Below are 19,385 nucleotides of genomic sequence, written 5' to 3' on the forward strand. Positions count from 1 at the left end.
TTTCTTCACCAATGATTTAAATGATTCATACATAAAAACTCTTCTGTTTAGGCAGTTTACTTGACAACAGCTAGGACCATTCTGGAGTTAGCCAGTACAGTGGTAAGTGCATAGTCAGTGCCTCCAATTAACACCCTCCTCATACTTGAGAAGACAGCATTGCCATCGTCTTGCAGTTGAAAAAAGGATCATCTCTCAGTTTATGCACAGGACTCAGATGAAAGAGACTTTCCTGGATCTGCTACTATCTTACTTCTTTGGATACGTCAATTACATTAAGGCTACAATTTTCAAAGGGACCTAAAAGTAGTAAAATTGAATTTCCATGGATATTGAGCACTGACCTCTTTTAGGTCCCTTTGAAAATCCCAACCTTAACTCATCTCTGCTTCTACTTCCCTAGTTGTAAAATGTGGATAATATTTTCCTATCTTGCAAGGGATTAAGGGGCTTAATTTTTTAAATTTCTAAAAAAATGCACTTTATTTTCAGAAGCAAGACGCGGAAAGATTGCAAAGTATTTCATATGCACAAAAACTTTTCCAACATTCTTAACATATTTGCTTTACAACAGGAGATGTAAAATAGCAGAACCATTTGAATCCTTTATTTAACGCAGTCCAATACTGAAAAATATTTAAAACCTATATTGATCTAAAATTCAATAGCTAGTTGTGTTATACTTCCACAATATACTCTGGACACTTAACACTTGCTTGCAATGTTAAAATCATACTAGTGTGAAAAGATTAAAGTATATCCTTGTAGAATTTTCAGAGAATACACTTAAACATTAAGAAACAATAAGAAAAGTGTTAATACTGGAGAGAGTTAAGAGTGATGTTCTTTGTGTTTGATTTACTGCAGATACTCAAAAAGCAAAAGAGAATAAATTATATTGTTTGTACTCCTACAAAAAACAATATTTAATTTGATACAGCAGATGTTGAATAGATAACAATAATATTGTTTCACCTTTTATTGTGCAATCTAAACAGATGTGCCCTTTACACCACCCCAGACTAATTGATAGTTTGAATTTGCTTTAGACCTCGGAAATCCATAATAAAAGCAGCTAAAAGTTGTTTTGAGGCAATCGGTATGGCAGTTTACTTTGCTCTATTTAGTCTATTTTAATATATTTACTCACAAAATTAGTTCTACCACTGGCCTTCTGCGATCTGTAATAATTCTTGAAAATAGCATGGTAACAGAATATGTTATAATACAGCAGTGACCTTTCCCTACAGAGAACAGTTTCACCCCTAAATAATGCTTAACATTGATTACTATTCCTGGCCTACAACTTTAATTAGTATTCATCTAAACAGGACAGGACATTGGAGAACTGCAAATCAGATTAGGGCAGAACGAGGAAGGAGGAATGGGGTAAGAGATGTGGCAGCCATGATGGGAAGTCACAGGCTGGAGGAAACGCAGTTTAGAAGCTCTATAAGTGCACCATTATGAAACTGGAGAAAAGCCTGTAGCAATTCTTTGGATTAAGTTCAGAGAAAAGAGCAACAAGGGTAATGTCGTAATGGGCATCTGCTATAGCGCACCAGAGCAGGAGTATGAGGTAGACGAGGCTTTCTTCAACCAAGAGAAGTTGGTCAGCCTCACCTCAGTGCCTGGAAAAATCACGGAGCAGGTCCTAAAGGAATCCATTTTGAAGCACTTGGAAGAGAGGAAGGTGATCAGGAACAGTCAACATGGATTCACAAAGGGCAAGTCATGCCTGACCAACCTGATTGCATTCTATGATGAGATAACTGGCTCTGTGGATATGGGGAAAACAGTGGACGTGATATAACTTGACTTTAGCAAAGCTTTTGATACGATTTCCCACAGTAGTCTTGTCAGCAAGTTAAAAAAGGATGGATTGGATGAATGGACTATAAGGTGGATAGAAAGCTGGTTAGATCGTCGGGCTCAGCGTGTAGTGATCAATGGCTCGATGTCTAGTTGGCAGCTGGTATCAAGTGGAGTGCCCCAGGGGTCTGTCTTGGGGCCAGTTTTGTTCAACATCTTCATTAATGATCTGGATAATGGGATGGATTGCACCTTCAGCAAGTTCACGGATGACACTAAAGTGGGGGTAGACGTAGATACATGGGAGGATAAGGATAGGGTCCAGAGTGACCTAGACAAATTGGAAGATTGAGCTCAAAGAAATCTGATGAGGTTCAACAAGGACAAGTGCAGAGTCCTGCACTTAGGAAGGAACAATCCCATGCATTGCTACAGGCTGTGGACCGACTGGCTAACCTTCTACAGAAAAGAACCTGGGGATTACAGTGGATGAGAAGCTGGATATGAGTCAACAGTGTGTCCTTCTTGCCAAGAACGCTAACAGCATATTGGGCTGCATTAGTAGGAGCATTGCCAGCAGATCGAGGGAAATTATTATTCCGCTCTATTCGGCACTGGTGAGGCCACATCTGGAGTACTGCATCCAGTTTTGGGCCCCCCACTACAGAAAGGATGTGGACAAATTGGAGAGAGTCCAGCGGAGGGCAACAAAAATGATTAGGGGACTGGGGGATATGACTTATGAGGAGAGGCTGAGGGAACTGGGCTTACTTAGTCTGCAGAAGAGTGAGGGGGGATTTGATAGCAGCCTTCAACTACCTGAAGGGGGGTTCCAAAGAGGATGGAGCTATGGTGTTTTCAGTGGTGGCAGATGACAGAACAAGGAGCAATGGTCTCAAGTTGCAGTGGGAGAGGTCTAGGTTGGATATTAGGAAAAACTATGTCACCAGGACAGTGGTGGAGCACTGGAAGCGGTTACCAAGGGGAGGTGGTGGAATCTCCATCCTTAGAGGTTTTTAAGGCCCGGCCTGAAAAAACCCTGGCTGAGATGATTTAGTTGGGGTTGGTCCAGATGACCTCTGGAGGTCTCTTCCAACCCTAATCTTCTATGATTCTGTCTGTATAGGAAAGGAACGGTATACCAGCCAGTGGGTGATAAGTGGCAGAAACTAAGAAGCAGGTAGAGACAGTGGCATAATTGTAATTGTGTAAGGAACAGAGCTCCAGACCCACTAATTAAAGTCAACCAGAGTTAAGAGGGGGGTAACCTTTATATTTTATTTAATTAATTTCCCTTTCTTCAGTCAAATGTTGCTCGAATCAGCTCTTAAGGAAGAAATTTCTGTCTGAGGTAATGTCTACACTGCAGTCAGGAGGTGTGATTGCAACACATGCAAACATACCCCAGGTTTGATCTAGCTAGGTGAAAACTAGTTTGAATTACAACAGCTTCAAGTGCCTGGGACCCTGAGTACATATTTAAGCAGCAGGCCTGTGCTACCACCGGCATTGCTACAGCTTCATTGCTGGTGTTATTGGAGTTCACTTTGACCTAGATACACCACAGCTCACTCAGGTAACTCTACATGTGCTGCAGCTCACAGCTCACGGATTACAGTGCAGACATATCCTGACTGACAAGAAGAATTCTATCTGTATCTCTTCTTTCTTCTCCTCTTGTCTCATCCTTCTTGGATGAGAGGGGGTGACCTGTGTTCCCTCTAAGCTGCGCAGTTGGGCGGCCACCCAGGAGAGATTCAAGTGCCACACATTTGATTAGCACAGCTGCGCACATCCGGCAGCGTGTGTTCGGGTGCCCCCCCCCCGTTGCTCCTGCAGCTGCCTCCAGGAGCCTCCTCCTGGGAGGAAGGAGCATTGGGGGTGACTGAAGTGCTTCCACCACGCTCTCAATTTACTTTGGGTCCAGCAGATGATTTCTGTTCCACCTCTCCCTCATGGAAGCACGCTCTCTCAGCAGACTTCCACCCCTGCTCTCACTGCCCCCACCTAAATACACACACAGAATAGCTACATCTTCATATTGCAGTGATTGGCATCCATCCTACAGATACTAAAAAACTAGGAGTCTACCTGCCCCTTTTTCCAGGGGAGATTAATTGGGCTCTCTATTCTCCTTTCATCTCCACACACAGGGAGCTAGCTGCAAGCCTCCAACATTTTCTCCCTGTGTCTCATAAAGGGATGGTAAGAGTTTCATCTATAAAACAAACAACAGGGCCTCTCCCTTTGTAGAATGGAGGACAACTCTCAAAAGTTGCCTTTTCTTCAAGCCCTGCCTGTCCCCCATCTGCTGTTCCTATTACTAGCAGAAGGGTGGGGGCAGAATTGGAAAGATGAAGCAGAACAGTGAGGACTCTGTCCTGTTGGACACCACAGGCATGCAATAGAGCCCTCTAATGAGACAGGGACAGGAAAGGGGGACAAAAGGAGTGAGATGAAGACAGAAGAACAGATACTCAGACAACTGGAAAGGAATTATCAAATCAAATGGTTACAGCACTCCTTTGTTTATATTACCATTTGGGGCCCTAAATAGCATTTGATAACCTCATGGCCCCTTAGGTCCACTGTAGTTCACAAAAGACATCTCTGTGGGAAGATTGGGACAAGACAGACAAACTGATCCTGCAATAATGAAATCCAGAAAGCATCTCAAGCAGAGCACTTCTTGCCCTCTTTCTTTATGGGTTTTAAGGTTACCAGCACTCAGTGGCTCTCTTTTCATTCTGCTGCTATATATGGAATCATTTAGTTCAAGCATAAGTAGGATTTGATGCTATATTTGTGAAGTCTTATGATATACTTTTGTTTACAATCTGTGTTCCTTCCAAGGTGCACGCCTGTGTGGCCGCACAGGAGGCCATCAAGGGCCGCGCAACTGATTACTACAACCGTGCATGCACGTGCACAGGGGCATAGCTAACCACAGGTGAGCACAGGGTGAGGTGGGGAATGGAGGTGGGTGGGGGGTAGTGATGTGGGAGCTTGGGGTGTGCTGGTCTACCGTGGGGAGAGGGCTCCGGGGCTGCGGCAAAGACGGGAGAGAGGCCTCTCCCCCAGCTCTGGGGCTGTTGTGGGGACGGGAGAGACTCCTGCCTCTCCCACGCTGCTTTAAAAAAGGTAAGTGCTCTAAGTAACATTTTCTAACTAGAATATTTCTTTTACATGGCTTTTTTTTAAGTGTATACAATTTTGCCTTAAAAAGTTTAAAAGTCCAGTAATGTCAAAATTTCTCAAATATTTATAAAAATCTTGCTGTTTTAGAGTCTAGTGAATGGTATTGGCCTGTGGGAGGGTGGGAGCAGAGGAGGAAGGGTGCTAAAATATTTTAGTGATGAGAAATGGCTGGCATTAGCTGCCAGTCTGGATGTTGAAAATATGTAGAACTTGCAGTAATACAACTCAAAACTCAGTAATCAAAATGTAAAAATGTATTTATTTTTATAAAAAGACTAACACGGCGGGTACAGACTAACACAGCTGGTACTCTGAAACCTGTCTTTATTTTTATATTATCATCATCAGTAAAATTAGAAACTGTAAATCCCTTGCATTACAATGAACTATTTCTTTAAATGTTGGCATAAAGCGCTGTTTCCCTTCACTTTTGGCCCTAGCGTTTGAGGATACGCTATCATTAGAGTGTATTTTGAGGATCCAGACGTCTCAGAAAAACATTACCTAAAAAGAAACATTTTGCATTTATGGGGGAAGTGGTTAGGGTTTATACTAAATAAACATCTTAAGCAGTGCACCTTGTTAATTGTCCTTGGTTTTAATATTTTTTCTTCTTCTTCCATGCCTGTGGTAACTTTTAAAAAATATTTATTATATCTAGGGGTTTTTTTGTTTCTACTGGTGGCGCACACTACCTCAATATTGGTGCTGCACGTAACAAAATAAATTCCGCACATGGATGGAAAAAATTAGAGGGAACATTGTGTACATTATCTGTGTTGAAAAATTACTGCTCCTTTTATATCCTCTTCCTGGGAAGACCTCTAGCCATAGTCAAAGAGCACTGACACAGCTTATTCATGCAACTCTTTAAGATACAGAATCATTAGGAACCAAGCAAGAAGTCGCCTAGAAAAGGCCTTTGGGTAACCCTTCAAATTTGTCGAGAAATTAATAGAACCTGTAGACAACCATGCTTTATCTTATGTTTTGATCCAATACTAGGTTCAAAAGCACTAATAAAGAAGCAGCTAACAGCTAAATGAATGAAAGAAAATCAAGAGATCTGATTTTACCGCGTGATTTTAACTTTTTTGTTTTAAATCTTAGTATTTAGAAGAAAAAATTGTCTTTTTTTAAATCTGCACAACTACTACCTGCTTGGTATCTCAAATGAAGCACAGCAAGTAAAAAGTCTTTCCAGAGAACTAAATTTAATTTCCTATTGAGAGATGAGTTTGGAATAGCTTACTCAAATAAAAGCTACTTTTTCATAACTAAGGAAAAAGAAAAGGAGTACTTGTGGCACCTTAGAGACTAACCAATTTATTTTATTTCGTGAGCTGTAGCTCACAAAAGCTTATGCTCAGATAAATTGCTTAGTCTCTAAGGTGTCACAAGTACTCCTTTTCTTTTTGCGAATACAGACTAACACGGCTGCTACTCTGAAACATAAATAAGGAAAGCTCAGATTGAAAAGGTGGAGTCCAGCTCACAAGACAAAAATTAAGACCACCCGGATCTCAAAGAATTGGAAGAGAGGAATTAAATCTGGCAGACTGACTTGTCTTCAGCGTTTCCAACGTTTTTGTTGCAATAGCCATGCAGTGTTTCCAGAACATTTCTGAAGGCCCTGACCACAAAAGGAACAAAAGGGAAACCAGATAAGATTCCTGGCTACTTATGCCTTGTTCACCATTTTTGTCTAACAATTTAATACATTTTATAAACATTGGTTCTGATGCGCAGTCCCACAGTAATATCATAATATTTTTGTCAGACAAAAGGATTACATTTAGAACAACAAATAATACTCCAGACTAAAATCTGAACTACTGTTTCTCCTCGTATTTAACAAACGGATATAACTGGTAAGAGGCTAAAGTTGAATACACCTTCTAATTCAATCCGTAACATTCTCTACAAAAGGTAGGTTATACTTTCATAACTTGCTCCCAAAAGAAAATAGAATCACGTACAGGAAAAACTACCCAATTCACTAGAATAAAAGGATTTAGAAAATCTGCAAATCTATAATGAATTGCCACATCAATGTTTTTCTCCATCCTAGTGAAAGACATGCCCAAGTAAATCGAGCAACAGGAAACACAGGGAACAAAAGAACAAATAAAAAAGTTGGGAGAATGGGAAAATACAACAGCATTCTTCAGTACTTTGAATTTTAAGGCAAACATAAAAAGTTCAATCGTAATGTTTCAAGAAACTATGACCAAGACTTAATTTTGAACACACACAAGGTGTTCTTAAATCCCACCACTACAGTGATTTTCAAGATAACAGACACTTAGGAAAACCTGAAGCCTGAGACTGACAAATTGATTTACCAATTCATCAGTGGCAGATAGGAAACTTTCCCACGTGAATGGGGGCTTAGACATCAGTTTTCCATTGAAAAGAATCGTTACTTACCATACAGTAAATGTGGTTCTTCAAGATGTTGTCGTCAGTGTGGGTTCCACTGTAGGTGTGCATGTGCCTCATGTGTGCAATATCAGAGTCTTCTGAATAACTATACCCATCAGCACCACACATGCACCCTGCACCTCCTTATGCTCCTATACAAGAGCATAAAAGGCAGAGCCACCATGACCCTCCCTCAGTTCTCTTGCAATTCAAAGCCTGTGTTACCGAAGGACTTTGAAAGATATGAGAGAGCATGGGCTGTGGAATCCACACTGACTACAGTAGCTTGAAGAACCAAGTTACTACAGGGTAAGTAACTGTTCTTTGAGTATGTGTCAGCGTGGATCACACTGGAGGTGACTGGCAAGCAGCATGCTCTTCAGGACAGTGGAAATGAGGAGTATCGGCTGCATCACTTCAACAGAAACTGGAATATTGCTCTCCCAGATCTGGCATCTGATCTAGCAACTAAGTCACATGCATAATGCTTTAGAAACATTAGCAGATTGCTCCACATAACAACCTTGCAGATTTTGGATATCGGCATGTTTCAGTAATAGGCCAAGGATGCTGCTTGGGCTCTGGTGGAGTAAGCCATAAAAGCTTGTGCGAGAAGTACATCAGCCAGCTGGTAGCATAGTGAGATAAATGTATTACCCCGTTTGATAGTATTTGCAATTAAATAAGCCTGGCCTTTGAAACAGCTGGCTACAGCTACAAGTAGATGTGGGAACCATCTGAAAGATTTGCTCCTGTTTAGATACAAGAGCTCTAATATGTCCAGAGTATGCAACTTCTTCTTCCCTTGTGTAGAATGTAATTTTTGGAAAACCCACTGATTGGTTTAGGTGGAATTCAGGAACCCCCTTGGGTATGAATTTTGTTTGAGGTCTTTGTTCCATAAGGATAAAAGTATATTGGCATTCTGGCCATTAGTGCCTGAATCTTTCTCACTCTTCCAGCCAAGGTGATGGCCACCAGAAAGACCATTCTTAAAATAAGATAGTGAATGGAGCACTTACAGAGGGCCTCAAAATGGGAGCTCCATAAGCTTCAGAAGGACAATGTTAAGGTTCCATGCAGGAGTAGGCTCTCTACAGAGCAGGTAAGCATGAATCAGGCCCTTAAGGAATTTGGCTATCATTGTATGAGAGAAGACCAAAGAGTGACCTCAGTGGATATTGCTACCAGGTGACCACTGATTGAGCTAAATAAGAGTCTAGAATGCTTTAGCTGCAACAACTATTCCAAAATCTTTATTATGAGTGCTTGGACTGGGTCTAGGCCATGTTAGGCTGACCATAATCAAGAATGTTTCCATTTGGAGGAGTATGTATTTCTTGAGGATAGATCCCTGATTTGTGCCAGGACGGGACTCCTAAACTTGTGAGGAGCAGTCCCTTTCCATTATGCTCAGCCAACAAGCATGTGAGCTATTGGGCAACTTTGAATCTGGACGGAATATCTGTCTCTGTTCTTGCAACAACAGATCTGGATGGTCTAGGAGCCTATCTGGGAGCTGTGTGGACAGGTGGAGCAGGTCAGCCTGCCAAAACTGCTTTTACCAGTAGGGAGTTATGAGGATGAGCTTAGCCTAATTGCCTCAGACCTTGGCAAACACCCTGGGGATCAGTGAGATCAGAGGAGAGGCATAATGGATACTCTGATTTCATTGCAGAAGAAAGCATCTGGCAAGGATCCTGAGTTCATGCCTCCTCCAGAAGTTTGGGCACTTGGCATGGTTCCCTGCTCCCAGATTCCCCAGTTGATGGAATATTGATTCAGTGATGGATTTCAGCAGTGACACTTGTGGTTGCTGACAGATTGTCTACTTAGGAAATCCATTGAGTTGTTTCTGGCTCCTGGAGGTGTCGGGTTATCAGAGATATGCCATGCACCAGTTCCATAGCTTGATTGCCTCCCTGCGGAACGGAGGGGAAAAGCAAGCACCCCCTTGATTGTTTCCATAGTACACCACTGTCGTCCCATCTGTCTACCGATATCTGTACTACAGAGTGTTATAGGGTCAGGAGGAATGCCATGCATGCCAATCTGATGGCTTTGAGCGCCAAGACGTTCATGTCCCTTGTACCTGCAGGCAGTCCAGCTGGGCTCCCAGATGCAGCTCCCAACTGCATCTGGGACTTATACCCTAGACAGAAACAGTATAGTATCCCTTTTTAAGACTGCCAGGATGCAGCTACAAGGTCAGCGCTGCAAGAACACGAGATGGAATTAAATCTGTTTTGCTCATCTGATGCTCTGAGTAGACTGATCTGAAGCAGTGGTAGGAGCCTCCTGCGAAGTCTGGCAAGTACACATACCTACACACAGACATGCTGCGTAATGATGTGAGCAAAGTCCGTACCGTCAGAGCTAGGTGTGACAGCACCATGTTCAGTTACAACTGAGGGGAGAGGAATCTGTCCTATGGTAAGTATGCACTCACGGTCTTGAAGAATCTATCCTGGCCCCTATGAACTCTATCATATATGATGGGATGAGTGACCATTTCTCACAGGTTCATCAGGAGCCTGGCCAGGAGAACAGACGGTGGACACAGTTGAGACTTTTTAATGTTTCTTGAGGTGATCTGCCTCTAATCAGCCAGTTGTCTATATATGGGTATAAGTGGAAGCCCTTTTCCTTGGGTATGACAAGGCATTTCACAAAGATACTCAGTGCTCTGGAGAACCCAAAGGGAAGTACTATATGTTGGTAATGGTTTGGCCCCACCATAAATTTCAGGTGCTTCCTGTTGGACAGGTGGAGGGCAATGTACATACCCTATAAGTCAAGAGTCACAAGCCAGCCTAGAGTCTGAAGCGATGGAATAATGGATGCAAGCATTAGCATCCTAAATACGTATTTATTAAGTCTCCTAAGATCTATGATAGGACCCAACTCCCCCCCCCCACATACACACACTTTTCTTCAAATGAGGAAGAAGCCTCCTCCCCTGTCCTCATGCAGAACCTTTTCTATGGCTCCTAGCTAGACAAAGCAACAAGGCTATTTCTTAAGCTCTTGTGAGAAGGGTCCCTGAAGGAGGACAGGGAAGGGAATTGGATGAGGTAGCTCTAGGTGGCAATGACCAGCACTCATTTGTTGGCTGTAAGATTTCACCACCCCCCAGAAGAGGGATAGGCAGTTTCCAAAGGTTGTCTCTAGGATAGTTTTGGCATAGCTCTCGACTGATACCTCTGGGAGAGAGCGGCTGCGTGATGGAGGAGGAGGAGGATGACGACAGGATTGCAGGGTTGCTTTCTGGGTGCATATTCCAACTGGCAAATGGGGGAATAAGATAGTGCTCTCTGTTTTTGACTGGGCTAGTCCTAAAAGCAGTTACGGTACAGCATAGGAGCATAAATACCCAAGGACTTCAGCATCTCCTTGGAATCCTTCAGGGAACAAAGTGCCTTATCTGTTCAGGTGCTGAATAGGTGCATGCCTCGAAGGAAAACATCGTCTCTTGCTGCCTGGACTTTTCAGAATCCCAGACAACTTAAAAAAAAAAAAAAAAAAGGTACAGTGCACTGGAGAGCTTGGCACCCTTTTAGATTTCTTTTACCCACTGCAACCCAGAGATGTTGTTTGTTGCATGGTTACCAGATCACCTGCTGAAGACAGGCATCTTCCAAGCCAGAGTTGAAGACACTCCTCTCTAGGACCAGATGTAAACTTCACGGATTGCTCCCAAAGGCATAGCTTGAGCATCACCTCTCTTGATTTTCGGGTGCAGGAGAAGGAGTGGCAGAAGGAGCATTTGACAGGGATGCATCCTTCCCTGAGGCAGATGCGACATCTGCTTTGCCCATAAATTGAGGGCAGACAGTCACAGGAAAGACAAGGTTTCAACCCTATAAGTTTAGTGTCCTCGCCATTGCCAAAAGTTGGCATGAAACACCTCATCCCTCTGTACAGGAGGATGTACAAAGAGGTATCCCCCTGTACCTTCTTTTTTTCTCTCTCTTTTTTGGAACATCCAATTAAAATTTTCAATGAGAAAAATTACAGTAAGAAGTGAAAGAGTTGTTTCTTCAAAAAGTTTGAATTCTGAAAGTCGAAACTCAGAGGCAGGTCAGACAGTGCAGGTTTCATCTCATTGCCATGGGCAGTAAGAGGGAACTGAGGGTGTGGCACAGCTGCTCTGCCCTTTTTACCCTCACACTGCAGCACAAAAAGGCACAAGTACGGCCCCAAAGGACACTGCTATTCAAAAGATTTCAGCTTGTGCGCATGCACACCTACAGAGTGTTATCCACATTGACACAAGAAGAGCTTAAGCATTAGGTTGGGAGGAAAAGAAAGTTTCTGGCCCTTATGCTTGCATAGAAGCCCTTCTGAATATGACCTTAGTAAAACCAAGGCTGTGTTGTCTTCCTGGATCTTCAGATGGACAACTCAAAGTGAGAAAGATGTGATGCACAGTACCTGGGCTGTGTGCTGGAATAGGAATTTCTTTACCCAAATGACACTCAATGGCCACTTGTGCTCACTCCACTAGGGGAAAGATGGCCTGTGGATCTGCAATTTCACCAGGTCCACACACCAGACTCAGCTGTACAAAGGGAAGTACTGCAAAGCTGGGCTCCATAGTATACAGCGTACAGATCCCCTAAGCAGGCTCTTCAGCTCCTGCCCAACATAGCCCTGGAGGAAAGGGAATAATTTCTCATTTAGAGCAGAAAACTACCTCCATTCATATCAACAAAATACTAATAATGACTCTTTACAGAGTCAGTCAAAATTGAATAACCAACCAATTTGGTTATTAATTGTCAGGATCACAATACTGTTGTCCTCTAACCCTGTTACATTACAGTGATAACTACAGTGTGGATGAAGCCTAACAGCATTTGTGAGAGATTCATGACCTTATCCCCAGCCAAGTCTACACTTAAAAGTGAAGTCAATATAGCTAAGTTGGTTGGGGTGTGAATAAAACACAACCTAAGTGATATAGCTATGCCAACCTAACCCCCATGTAGACATAGCTATGTTGAGAGAAGACGTAGCTATATCAGTGTAATCTCCTTAGTGTAGATATACCCCGAGCAACAGAACAACCCTAAAAACAGTTAAATCCCATCATCACTGCAGAGTGTAACTGCTTTGTAATCAGGTCATGGAACAGCAGGGCAGTAGCCAAATACCCAGACTCCGATTTGTAGTGAGCACTAAAGGCAAGTGGGATAAATCTTCAAACTAATGACCAACTGGATGCTTTGCCAAGGGCTGACTAACACTACACACACTCCTGTAGAAGAAGTCTGGAGTAAATGAAACAGAACAGAAATAAGAGAGTTAACATAAAACCTGCCATTACCAAAAAATCCTACATTTTTGAGGTAATATGTTTCGCTTATTTCAAGATTGATCAATTATCACCTTCTTTAGTAGTAGAAATTGATCTTTAGCAAATGCATGATCACTCAATAGAATTGAGAGAGATGAAACAGGACACCAAATTTTAACTACTGGGAGCCTTACACAAGACAGTCAAGGAAGTTTCACGGAACAACTGAAAAACAAATAGATCCGATCAGCTTCCTGGTAAATCAGAGCTATTAGATTATGAAGTATCAGTGTAATATTAACTATCTTTCTGTGTCAGATTTTCCTAAGTACTCAGGAAATTTAGGTAACAGAAGTTCACATTTTTCTAATATAATGTATTGAAACTTGTTTTTCCTAATAGATATTACTGCTGATCCTTTAGATCTTATATGCTACCAGATCCTCCGCAGTGATTTACCTTTTAATTTTCCTCAGTCATTATTATTAGGTTTGGCACAGCGCATGATCAAGGGCAAGGGTTCCTTTATTAACCATTTGTTCCTTCATGTCTCATTCCATGTTCAAGCGTTTTCTCTCTGAAGAGAGATCCTTCTTTGAAATGTATTCTTGAAAAAGAAGTGCTCTTCAATCTGTCTTCATTTCAAGTGCAACTGATATAGCATCTGAGATTCCAACAGACAATAAAAACTCTTTCCAGAAAATATCAAACTAGACAGCGAAGTCCCAAGAATGTTACAGATATAAAAGTCAAGAACATAAGGCCCAGAATGACTGACACTCAAAGTTTTTGAATATTAATCTTTCTTTATATTAAGATCAGAGTCAGAGGCAATACCTCACAGCAGTGAGGCTTTCTTGCAGAGACATACTGTTAAATTATAATGAAAGAAGAGAAACTAGAATCATAGGACATCTGCAAGAGGCAAGCATAAGAAAATATTTTCCCACCAGATGAAAATGCAATATAAACTGGTTTAATATGGTCAATTCTTCCACAGAAAGGTGTCATGAAAAAGTTTTACAAGCCTACTTAAACTATACAGAACATATGCATCTATTCACAGAATGTAGACTAGAGCTGGTCAGGAAACAGTTTTCCCATCCCAAGAGAATTTGAGATTTTAAACATTTTTCCCATCCCAAATTAGGATGAAGAGTCAAAATATCAAAATTTTTCATGAAAAAAAAATTTTGGATTGGGTCAAACAAATTGTTTTATTTCAATAATTTTGAAACATTTCAACCTTTTTTTAACTTGAACTTAGAAATTATATATAAATTTCTAAACAGAAAGTTGTTTCAACCAGAAAAACAGATTCAAAAATGTCAAAATGAGACATATTGACCATTTCAAAAAAATAATTCAAATTTTTTTTTGAATGGGAAATTAGTCAGAATTGAACTTTACCCACAAATCATTTCATGTTTGATGAATTGTCATAAAAAAAAAAGAACCTTTTTAGAAAAATTCCCAACAAGCTCTACTGTAGAGCTCTTATAAAGAGGCAAAAACATTATCTTAGGTCATTTTAGGTCAGCATAACTGAATTGCCTAATTCATGTAAAATGCTATGCAGAATTATCACAGTGCTATGTGCAAAGAAAAACAATAAAATGAGAAATTAACAGTTTAAAAATGTATTAATATTTGGAGTTGCATAAAGGGGTATTTTATACTTGGAAATGAAAAGCAATATGAATTTTTACATCACAAAATTAGCACCATGAACATTCCAAGTGGGTAAGTTTTTAATTTGAAATTTCACTTTTTAAAATATTTTTTAAATGTATCCTGTCTAAGAGTGTCAATTTTGTCTAAGTTCCAGTTTCACAGTTTATGTGTAAGTCATCAGAGCAGGCCAACAAAACTCAGAACATTTCATTTAAGAACAGGGACAATTTTTTGTGCAAATTTTCACAAAAAGTTCATCCCATTTTTTGACCACCTCAGAAATCTGGCAAAACTGTCAGATCACAGGAACTCTATAGTATTAGACAACAAGAAAACATTCACTGTCACACTAATCTACAAACATGCACCTTACTTGGCTTGGATCCCAAGCACAAACTGCTGCTATAGGGAACTATGCGTAGCCCATAAACAATTTTTTAAAAAGTATCCTGCTATCTACAGAGTGGCAGTCATCTAGACTTTTATAAATGAAATCACAGCCTTCTAACAGAAAGAAAACAATTACTTTTAACTCTCCAAACACAAACTGATGGGCCTGATTCATTTACTCCACTAACTCCATGCAGCAAGACAGGAGTCTCAGACCCAATATCTATGTTTCCATCAAAAAACAGAAACACATTAAATGGAAAAAAAAAAAAACTTGAATGCAGTGTGCTTGCCAAATTCTTCTAATTCTTTGGTATAATTTCTGATGACCCTTGATTACTCTAATTTTTCAAATCCATGTGGCCCATTAAAACTGTAATAAAGTCCCTGAGTTCTCATAGTTTATTGGGTCATTGACTCTAACTACAGTAGCTTCAAATGACTTTCATGAAGTCCTTCAATTGTCAGCAGATCTCTTGTATTTAGAAATATCAGATCATTCATCTTTACACTGTGGTAGAAACTTTGTAAATGCCTATGTGATTTCACATTCCTAAACACGGCAGCCCTAAAGGTGTTAGCAGAAAACTTTTATTAAAAGCATATGAACATTTTTTAAAGATAAGCAAAATTGGCTACAATAGATGCTGATGGCAATTCATGACAACATTCCTAAACTATCAAGAGACCACATTCCAAACAGTAATTCACTGTTGAATCAATTTGCACTGACAGAATTATTTGTTCCTAGATTAAATGGTATATTTTAATGTGGTTTTAAAAACTTGGATTTTTTTAGTTATAAAACATTTTATTAATTAAACAATTTTATCAAAATCAATTTAAGATTCTAACGTTTAGTTATAAAATTCTGCTCAAAATCAGTCTTTTGTGACAAAAAAAGAGAATAAAAAGAACCCTGAAAATACTGGCTTTACCATAAACAAAAAATAAAATACTTCTTATAAAGTTTTTATCCTCTCTCCTAAAATGTGGAAGCTGAATAGCAATGTTTCTGTAAAGATTGAGTATGTTAAGAATATGAACACCAAACAACAAAATTATATTTTAAAATAAAATTTTAAGCTTTAAACTACCACAAAGTCTTAGAAAGTATAACTTTAAATGCTTGCAAAATAAATTTACTACTTTGTCTTGAATAGAACTTTTTTTGTACTATATTCTAATTTTATATTGTACTACAATGTATTAAAATTGTAAAAGATATGCTAAAATGTTATAAAAATACTACTTTCATAAAAACAGGCTTACATAATATACAAAGATCTAGATAATTCAAAGTTTCCTGGGGACCTCAGCAGCCCTATATATTTTGTCATTTGTTTAAAAACTTTCATCCTAGTTCAAACAATCAATATAAATTGTTTACTTTAGTAAGAATTCACTTAAAAAGCAGAGACTTAAAGAAGTCAACTGGACTAAAGAGTTCAAGGACTTAATATGGAGGAGGCTTGGAATTTCTATAAATCAACTATACAAAAACTATCTGCACTTTGCATCCCAAGCAAGGGGAAAAGACTTGTAGCAATAGGCTCCAGACCCAGCTGGATGAATAACAACCTCACAAAGGTTATTAGGAGTAATCACAGAGCCTATAGGGAATGGCGAAGGGGATTGATAATCAAAGAAAGCTACATCTGGGAGGTTAGAACATGTTAAAAAAAAAAAAGTGAGAATTGCTAAAAAGTCAAGCTGAATTAGCTCATGCCAAGGAAATTAAAATAAATAAGGTTTTTAGTTATAGAAACAAAACCAAAATAAGGAAGGATGAGGTTGGCGTGCTATACGGTCTGTGTTGATGGGGAGGAAATTAAAGTTAATCTAAGTATGGCCCAAAAACTAAGTAAACCCTTTGCCTCTGTTTTCAACAAGGAGAAGAATATGGAACATGGGCATGAAGGCAGAATGGCTGTTGGAAATAAGCGTATAGAGATAGAAACTACAACCTCTGAGGAGAAAGAAAAAACAAAGAGTTTAATGCACTCAAATCAGGGGGACCAGATAATTTCCATCCCAGAAAACTGGCACATGAGATTGCTAGTCTGGTAGCACGGATTTTTAATAAATCTATCTGTCCAGGGGGTAGCACCATATAAGTGGAGAATAGCTAATGTTATACTTTACATAAGAAAGGGGGGGAAAGTGATCCAGGCAATTACAGACTTGTTAGTCTAACCTCAGTAGAGTGCAAGGTTTTGGAACAAAGAGTGAAGGAAAGAATAATTAAATTCATGGAAGTAAACAGAAAAGGGGATGTAATGCAACATGGGTTTATCCAAGTTATATTGTGCCTGACTAACCTTATTTCCTTCCTTGAGAACATAACTGATTTTGTAGAAAGGGGAAATTAAAGTAGATCTAATATACTTGGGTTTCAGTCAAGCATTTGACAGGGTACCATATGGGAAATTTATTAATGAAAATGGGGATTAGTACAAGAATTGGAAAGTGGATAAGAACTAGCTAAAGGGGAGAAGGCAACAGGTTGTGCTGAAAGGTGAACTATAGAACTGGAGAGAGGGAGGTTCCTCAAGGATCAGGCTTGGGACCAATCCTATTCAATATTTTTATTAATGACCATGGCACAAAAATTAGGAGTGTGCTAATAAAATTTGCTGATGCTACAAAGTTGAGAGGCATTGTCAATACAGAGGAGGATTGTAATGTTATACAGGAAGAGCTGGATGACCTTGAAGACTGGAGTAACCGAAATGTGATGAAACTCAATAGTACACCTACACTTAGAGTCTAACAATAAGAATTTCTGCTTCAATCGGGGGGCTCAGCAGTTGGAAGTCACAGAGGAGGAGGAGACACCAGGGTGTGTTGGTTGATCACAAAATGACAATGATGTGATATGACTGTGAAAAAGGCAAATGAAACCCTACATGTGTCAGGCAAGAAATGTTCAGTTGAGATAGCAAGTATTAATGCCATTGTGCAAGGTAAGACCTCATCTACAATACTGTGTACAGCTCTGTTCACCCATGTTCAAAAAATACTGAGTTCAACTGGAACAGGGGCAGAAAAGAGCTATTAGGATGATCTGTGGAACAGAGGGCCTTCCTTATGAGTGGAGACTGGACGAGCCTGGCTTGTTTTGCCTAGCAAAAAGAAAGCAGGAAGGAGATGATTACTCTATATATTGTGGGTATAAATAATAGGGAGGGTGAAGAACTATTTTAAGCTTACAGACCATACTGGTACAAGATCAAATGTGTATAAACTGGGCATGAACAAATTCAGGTGAAGACTAGAAAAAGGTCTCTAATCATCAGAGGAGTGAAGTTCTAGAGCAGCATCCCAATATGAGTTGTGAGGGAAAACAGCTTAATTAGTTTTGAGAGAGAACTGGGCAACTTTATGAGTGAGATTGTGTGATGAGATTGCTTGTAATGGTGGGAAACCCTAGATGTGGAGCAGAAATATACATAAAATATTTGAGCACCAATTACAAGAGTCATCTGAAGAGCTTTCCCTGCCCATCAACTCAAAAAATAGGACTGGAATTGCAGTTATAGCAGGCTATGCATTTGTCCACTCACCCCATTTCCAAAGGATGTGCACTACAATCAGGAGTTGCAGGGTTGGGTCCTTAGTACCCCAGAACTCTCTTCTCTTATGAAGCTGAAGTTTCTGAAATTACTTAAGGCACTGAATCTTGCAGTCCCTGGACTTAATTGTGAGGGGGATGGAAGCAGCGCACTTCCAGTGTAATTTGCTTCCTCAGTGGGTTCACCAATGCAATAATTTATTAACCCTTTAGTCATCCTGCAAGGCCGGCTTTCCCTGGCTTCTTCCTAAGTAGTAGGGTGACACAGAGGAGGAAGGATAGGTGGCAGAATATTTTTTAGCTTTGGATATACAGTTTTAATTTTTAGATACTGTTTCTCATACATATATATATAATTTTTTTTAAAAAGACTACACACATCAAGAACATTGCGGATAGGCATATTTCCAGTAAACCTAAATAAATAAAATTAACATGGGAGGGAGAACAATAATCTGACACAAAAACAGACACACATCTCATTCACACATGCTTTGTATACAGCAAATCTTGCAAATACTAATCTGTATGGTTCATCATTGTAGACCATTGAACAAATAAATCAAATTGATCTATTGCAACTTACGCACATGTCTAAGCAACCATCACTGTAATATCTTAGAGTAACAGCACTAGGTACAGAGATCAAAAGTTCTGTGGGTATGAAATATTCTACCAAATCCTTATAATTAAAAAGCGATTAGAACCAACAGAAGCTTTCCAACTGATAGCACTCCTTCTACAAATTACCTTTTCTTTATAAAATGGGGAATATGTAAATTATTAAGTGGTAAGAATGTGTTCTTCTTAAAACCACCGTTAGATTTATTATTCCTAACAAAGCCACCAATGTGCTGGGATGTAGTGGGAATTCAAATGATCAATTACTGCCAAAACTAATTGTCTCTAGCATTAACAGTTGCGTATTTGTTTCTATGTCTAGAAAGTTAAATTGTTCCTATACTATGTGTTTAAAGTCTAAAAGGTCTTTCCTTACTCTTATTTTTCTGAAAA

General features: G+C 39.8%; 1 protein-coding gene across 6 annotated transcripts in view; it reads right to left on the reverse strand.

Moving 5' to 3' along the window:
* The window catches only part of SBF2 (SET binding factor 2), a 559,107-nt gene that overhangs the window by 456,032 nt on the left and 83,690 nt on the right, over positions 1-19,385 (reverse strand). The window lies entirely within an intron of this gene.

The sequence above is a fragment of the Lepidochelys kempii genome, chromosome 6 (assembly GCF_965140265.1).
Source record: "Lepidochelys kempii isolate rLepKem1 chromosome 6, rLepKem1.hap2, whole genome shotgun sequence".
In the NCBI taxonomy this organism is placed as follows: domain Eukaryota; kingdom Metazoa; phylum Chordata; order Testudines; family Cheloniidae; genus Lepidochelys; species Lepidochelys kempii.